The sequence below is a fragment of the Sarcophilus harrisii genome, chromosome 3 (assembly GCF_902635505.1).
Source record: "Sarcophilus harrisii chromosome 3, mSarHar1.11, whole genome shotgun sequence".
NCBI lineage: Eukaryota > Metazoa > Chordata > Mammalia > Dasyuromorphia > Dasyuridae > Sarcophilus > Sarcophilus harrisii.
Window position 1 is genome coordinate 34,934,165 of NC_045428.1, and position 6,000 is coordinate 34,940,164.

The following is a 6,000-nucleotide window of genomic DNA, read 5'->3' on the forward strand; positions in this document are numbered from 1 at the left end:
GTTAATTTCTACATAAAAGTCTGCTTCAGCTGGAAAATACACCAATAGAGTAGCTTCTATCGAACTACAGTTACTTTATACTAACAACGTGGCCTTTACACTGTCAAAAAAAAAAAAAAAATGACCGTTCTAGCCAAAACTTACCAGCAAACTAACAACTTTGCTCAAAATACACTTTTAAAAACAACTTCAAAAACACTCCTCCTCCAGAATACTTCCTGAAGATAAATTTTAAAACAAAAACAACAACAAAGTTACAAAGAAACAGCTCCCAGGAAGAAAAAGGAAACCCAAATCACACAGTGGGTAAGTGAGGAGTGAGAGTGTGTGTGTGTGTGTGTCTGTGTGTGTGTATGCTTTCCCCTCCCCCTCCTTCAGCATGAGTTCAGACACCAAGCACATTTTTCACCCTTCCAATTACATCCCTCGTTTCCTAAAATTTACACAACATAAAACTCTCATAAACCATCCGGGAAATTTACACAGACCAAGGGTCAGCTACTTGATAGGGTGGAGATGGGGGAAAAAATTTCCCCCTTTTTAAGGTGTTAAAAAAAAAAAAAAAAAGAATTCTTTCCGCTTGCTGCTGGTGGGTTGCAAAAAAAATTAATGTTAATACTCATAAATATGCACGGAAAGGCTCCTTCTTCGCTAAAAATAGGCTCAAAAGGAGTCTGCCTAATGATGGCTCCTAGATTCAATCTGCTGCAAATTCTTTTCCTGAAAGCCTTCCCCAAAGGAGGGAAAAGGCACCGAGGGTGGAGGGTGCATGGGGGGAGGGGGAGGATTAAAAAAAAAAAACAGCGAAACAGGGTGCGGGATCACCTTGCTGCCGTTCGCAGGGGCGGGGAGTGGGGGGAAGGGGAGGCTAAATACCAATAATAATGAGGATAATCATATCCCCCAGTCAAACACCACCTCCCCAAAGGGCCAAGTTGAAAAATGTCTGTTACACTCGCGCCCATCCCCCACGCCCGCCACAAGGGACCGGCGCCGACCCCCACCCCGTATACACATCCAGCCCCCTCCCCTAAATACACAGCCCAGTTCCTCAAGTCCACGGCCCCTTCCCCCACTCGGAGCCCCTCCTCAGCACGCAGCCCCCTCCCCAGAACGGCCCCCTCCCCGCGCGGGCCCCGGCCCGGCCTCCCCCCTTACCTGGCGCCGCTCCCCGGGGCTGGGCTGGGCCGGGCAGGGCCGGGGCTCGGCCGCCCCTCCCGCCCGCAGTGGAGGCCCAGCAAGTGCCCCCGGCCGGCCGGCCTCAGGCGCCTCGGCGGAACACGCAGCCCGGGCGGGAGCGGCCTCAGCTCCCGGCTGGGCTCCGGGCGGGCAGCGCGACGACCCCGCCGGCCGCCGCCGCCGCCGCCGCCGCCGAGGAGCCCTCCCAGCTGCGCCCGCCTCCCTGCTCCGCGCGGGGGCGGGGGCGGGGGCGGCCGGGGGGGCGCGAGCCGGGCTGGGCCGGGGGAGGGGGCGGCCGCCGCGCCGCCGCCGGGCCGCGAGCAGGAGCGGAGCACGGAGGCTGGAGCCCTGCGGCTCGGAGCGGGCGGCCAACGCCAGAGTCTCCGCGCTCGGGGAGCGGGAGCGGGGCGCGGGGCGCGGGGAGCGGGGAGCGAGCGCGGAGGGGAGGGAGCGGGCCGGGGGGGGGAGGGGGCCGGACCAGCCAGGCGCAAATGAGCTCGCGAGGCCCGCGGCGGCGGTGGCGGCGGCGGCGGCTCCTGCCGCACAGCCAAACAAACCCCGGCGCAGCGCAGAGCCGAGCGGAGCCGAGCGGCGCAGGCAGCCAGCGCCGCCCGGGGCGGGGAGGGGAGAGGGCGCCGGGGAGGGAGGGAAGGAGGGAGGGAGGGGGCACAGCGGGAGAGGGGGAGGGGAGGGAGGGGGCACACGAGGCGAGGGGGAGGGGAGGGAGGAACGAACCTGGGGAGGGAAAGGGAGGAGAGAAGGAGGGGGAGGGAAAGGAGAGAGCCGAGGGGGGAGGGAAAGAGACTAGAAGGGAAGGAGCAAGGAGGGGGAGGGGAGAGAGGAGGAGAACCGAGCCAGGGGGAGGGGAAGGCGCGAGGGAGGGAAAAGGGGAGGAGAAAGAAGCGCGGAGGAGGAAAGGAGGGGAGGGAAAGGAGCGAAGAGGAGGGAGAGGGGGAAGGGAAAGGAGAAGGGAGGGGAAAATAGCGTGGAGAAGGTGAAGGGAGGGGGGAAGGGAGATAAAAAGGGGAGGGGAAGGAACTGGGGAACGGGAGTAAGAACGGGGGAGGGGGAGAGGAGAGGAAAAGGAGGGGCTGAGGAAATGGAGCGGCGAGCCAGAGGGGGAGGGAGAGGAAAGGAAAGGAAAAGCATTTGGAGCGAGCTGGGGAGAAGGAGCTGGGAGAAGAGAGGGAGAGCGGGGGGAAGCCGAAGAGAGCAGCTTTATCTGGGGAGCTTGGCCTCTTGCCCGTTTCCCCCAGCTGCCGGGCTAGTAGGGGGAGGAAGGGCACTGGGATGCCCATTCTTTTCTAAAATACACAGAGAACAGAGGCACATTCAAAGAGCCAAGCACCCAAGTGCATTTTCATTTCCGGGGCTTATTTGTTGTTTGCCTGGCAGAAGGGAGGAGGTGGGGGTGGGGAGAAACACCAAATAGGATCATAAAACATCGTTTAACTTTTTATGAAGAAAAAATACTATCAACTGGACTCCCAACTGCCCCGTGATTACAGCTTAATGGTGAGATTGTTCTCCATCTACATCATCTACACATGTGATCATCTAAGAGATGCGATTACATAAACTCGTCAGATAATACACGAATATTTCTGTATGTATATACAGCCTATACATGTGTATTTGTTTGCAGAACTGCGTAAATACACATGCATGTTTGTGTACATACAGTATGTTACTTGTATCTGGAAAGACATTTCATCTGTAATAAACCATTGATTTTTAAATTTCCATCCAGACCCCCAAAATCAGTAGAGAAAAACACAGAAAAAGGGTATACACATGCACTAAACACCACATTATAATTGAAACGTTTCTACCCAAATGTATTGTAAATTAGGCATATGGTGGTATTTATCTTAGGCTGGGTCTGTTTTAAAGGTTTGTTCATCTCGTTATTTGGCAAAAATAAGATAATTTGCTACGTGTTTACCAAATATATATATTGACAACCGCAGAGGCCAGGGAAGTTTCTCCATTTTATACTTTTGATATGTGTGTTTGACATCAGCATAAGTCATTAAATATTACTTAGAAAGGTGATAAATGTTCTGGGGTGGTTAAAGTGAGGCTTTTGTTGTGGGTTTTATCCAGTAAAGCCTAAGGTCCTTGGGAGTAAGGACTTTTTGGTTGGGGTTTGATTTTTCTGTTACTGTATATGAACTTTAGGACAGTGCCTGACGCTTGGTAGGCAGCAAATTTTTATTAAAGTGAAGAAGGTAAATAGTCACCATTAAAAAGAGAGAGAGATGAGAAACTAAAGTATATAGAAAGGGGGGAGGGGATTCAACTTATTTGTTGCATAAACAGACTACATTATAAACCTTCAATCCAGTTTTGAAAATATAATTTGCAACAGATTCTGCTTTAGTTTGAATAATTACTTTCTTCTCCTAAGTAAAGTAGTTCATTTCTACGTGCTTGTTAAGCAAGAGGTTTTGTGTGTTGGACTCTCTTCAAAATAAAAATTCTTACCACAGTGTTTTCTTCAGCTCATGCAGGGCAAATTTAATGTAGCTAAAGCAAACCAGAAAATTCTCATTTCAAGTCACAGATAAGTGCTGAGAGACTAACTAGATACATTGAAGAAAGCTTCCAGTATCTATCTGTCCAAAGTCTGATAGCTTTTTGGTTAGAGGCCTAGCTAATGAGGCCAAAGCCAAAGGGTTCAGCCCAGTCCCTGACGTCTACTTAGATTCTCTGGTATGGCTTTAGAGTGCACCCCTATGCCCAGAGAACTTACAGGTGCACAGCCTTAGTCACCAGAAGAACTGAGAAAAAGAACATGAATGGAAAATGACCAAAGTCATTGGGCAGGCTGGGGGTGGGGAAAGCATTTCCATGCCTTATTAAGTATGTGTGAGAAATCATCCTTGGATATGAAAGAGAAAATAGATATCCTCATGTTATCTCCAAGTGTATGTCCCCAGCACAGACTGTTGAGAGTTTTGCAAGCATTCTAAAGCACACAGACTTCCAGATCACGCTACAGAATTAATAAGATTCCAAGGCACTCAATTTTATGTTAGCATTTTTTGAAGGTGGGATGAAATCCAGGAAACTCCCTGCACTGAGGCTGACCAGTAATCTTTCTGTAAATGATACTCTTAGGTCCTGAGGGTGATATAGCTAGAGATAGAGAACTAGTAAGGCTTTACAAAGACCTGAAAATACCTAGCTGATATTTTTCTAAGTTTTAATTGTTAGGAGTTAACAATTTGTACAATATTAATGTGGGGTGGAGATCCCCTCTCTGGGACAGACAAATTTCAGCATTTGGAAAGATGTCAGTACCAATTAGTCTAGTTCATACTAGAAAAAAGTCCTCTACTGCCCACAGGACAGGTAGTCAATCACCCAGTCTTCCCTAGATGACCTCTACTGAGGGGGAGCTCACTTTGGCTGAGTTCTTTATCATAAGTCACTTCATCTCCCTGGGCCTCAATTCCCTGATCTTCCAGATGAGGGGGTTGCAGAAGATGATCTCTAAAGTCCTTTCAGCTTTGCTATTCTGTGTTCTGTGATCCTGGGACCTCCAAAAGCCAGTGAAAGAGATTCCCACATCTTGGGGTATCAGATCATCTCATGTACAAAAATACTTTGAGTTTTTTTTTTTTCCTTGGGGCATAGTATTTTCTATAATAGAAGCTGGGTTTTTTGTTTATTTGTTTGTTTTTAAACCAGACATGCTGAACCAGATCAAGATTCAGCTCAATTTGGCAACGGTTTGTTGATCACAATATAACAAGCATTTATTTGATCATCTTTAGTGGACCTGGAGACTGGAAGCTATAGGTTCAAAACCAGCCTCAGACACTTACTATGTAACCCTGAGCAAGTCACAACCTCATCTTTAAAATGAGGATAACAGCAACTACCTCCCAGGAGGTATTGGATCAAATGAGATAGTATCTGTAAAGCACTTTGCAAGCTATAAAGTACTATGTAAATATTTATTATACATTATTATTGTACTAAGCACTGTACTAGAGGTTAAGTGGGGATACAAAAATAGAAATGAACCAGTTCTTGTCTTCCAAGAGCTTACATTTTTCTGGGAGGAAAGAATACACTCTATGTGGAAGAGAGCAAACAGAGTTGATAGCACTAGCCCTAACATAAGTCAGTGGGCTGGGGGGAGGGAGAGAAGGGAAAGAAGGAGAGACTCTGAAGCTGGGTCTCTCACCTTTGTGATTTTGGTTAAGTTCATAAGTTATCCTAAGAACCCATAAATGTCTCCTGTAGGAATTGGCATCTGAGCCATAATGCTGGAGATTCCATGAAGCAGTACATTAGGGAAGGGAGATAGGAACCTAAGTACTTGTGTAGTAGGTGCACAGCCAGGTTATCTATGTATCTCTCTCCCCACCTTCTTGCTCTCCCCTTTGCATGGAGAAAATCCAATGGCAGAGCTTCCGCCACAGTTTTGTCATAAGATCAGAAAGGGACCTCAAAGGTCATTTGGTTTCCCCTACACACTATACACTGGGGGATGAGGGAAGGGAAACTGAGACCCAGAGAAGTTGGAAGACCTTACCCAGAATGGCAGAGGTAATAAGCATTAGATATAACTGGAATTCAGGTCATCTTTGCACAGTTATCAGTATACATCTTAGTACTTCCCACCTTTCCCCCACCCCAAAACAAAACAAAAACCTTAAGCTTTAGGGAAAAAAAAAATGAGTAAGTGGGGCTCATCACCCTTTCTTTTCCCTCTTCCCCAAGGAAAAGGTATCTGCCAATATAAAAAAAAATCTCTCAAGTCAGTTGAATACATCCTGCTCTACCTAGCCTGCTTTACTGGAAGGG

The 6,000-nt window shown here is 48.5% G+C and overlaps 1 protein-coding gene across 4 annotated transcripts in view; it reads right to left on the reverse strand.

The window, feature by feature from the left end:
* Window positions 1-1,444, reverse strand: part of TBL1XR1 (TBL1X receptor 1) — a 140,575-nt gene extending 139,131 nt beyond the window's left edge. For all 4 annotated transcript variants that reach the window (XM_031957687.1, XM_031957686.1, XM_031957685.1 and 1 more), the window contains exon 1: window positions 1,159-1,444. The gene's annotated coding sequence lies outside the window, so the exon portion shown is untranslated. The remainder of the gene's footprint in view (window positions 1-1,158) is intronic.
* Between the last annotated feature and the right edge of the window lie 4,556 nt (window positions 1,445-6,000).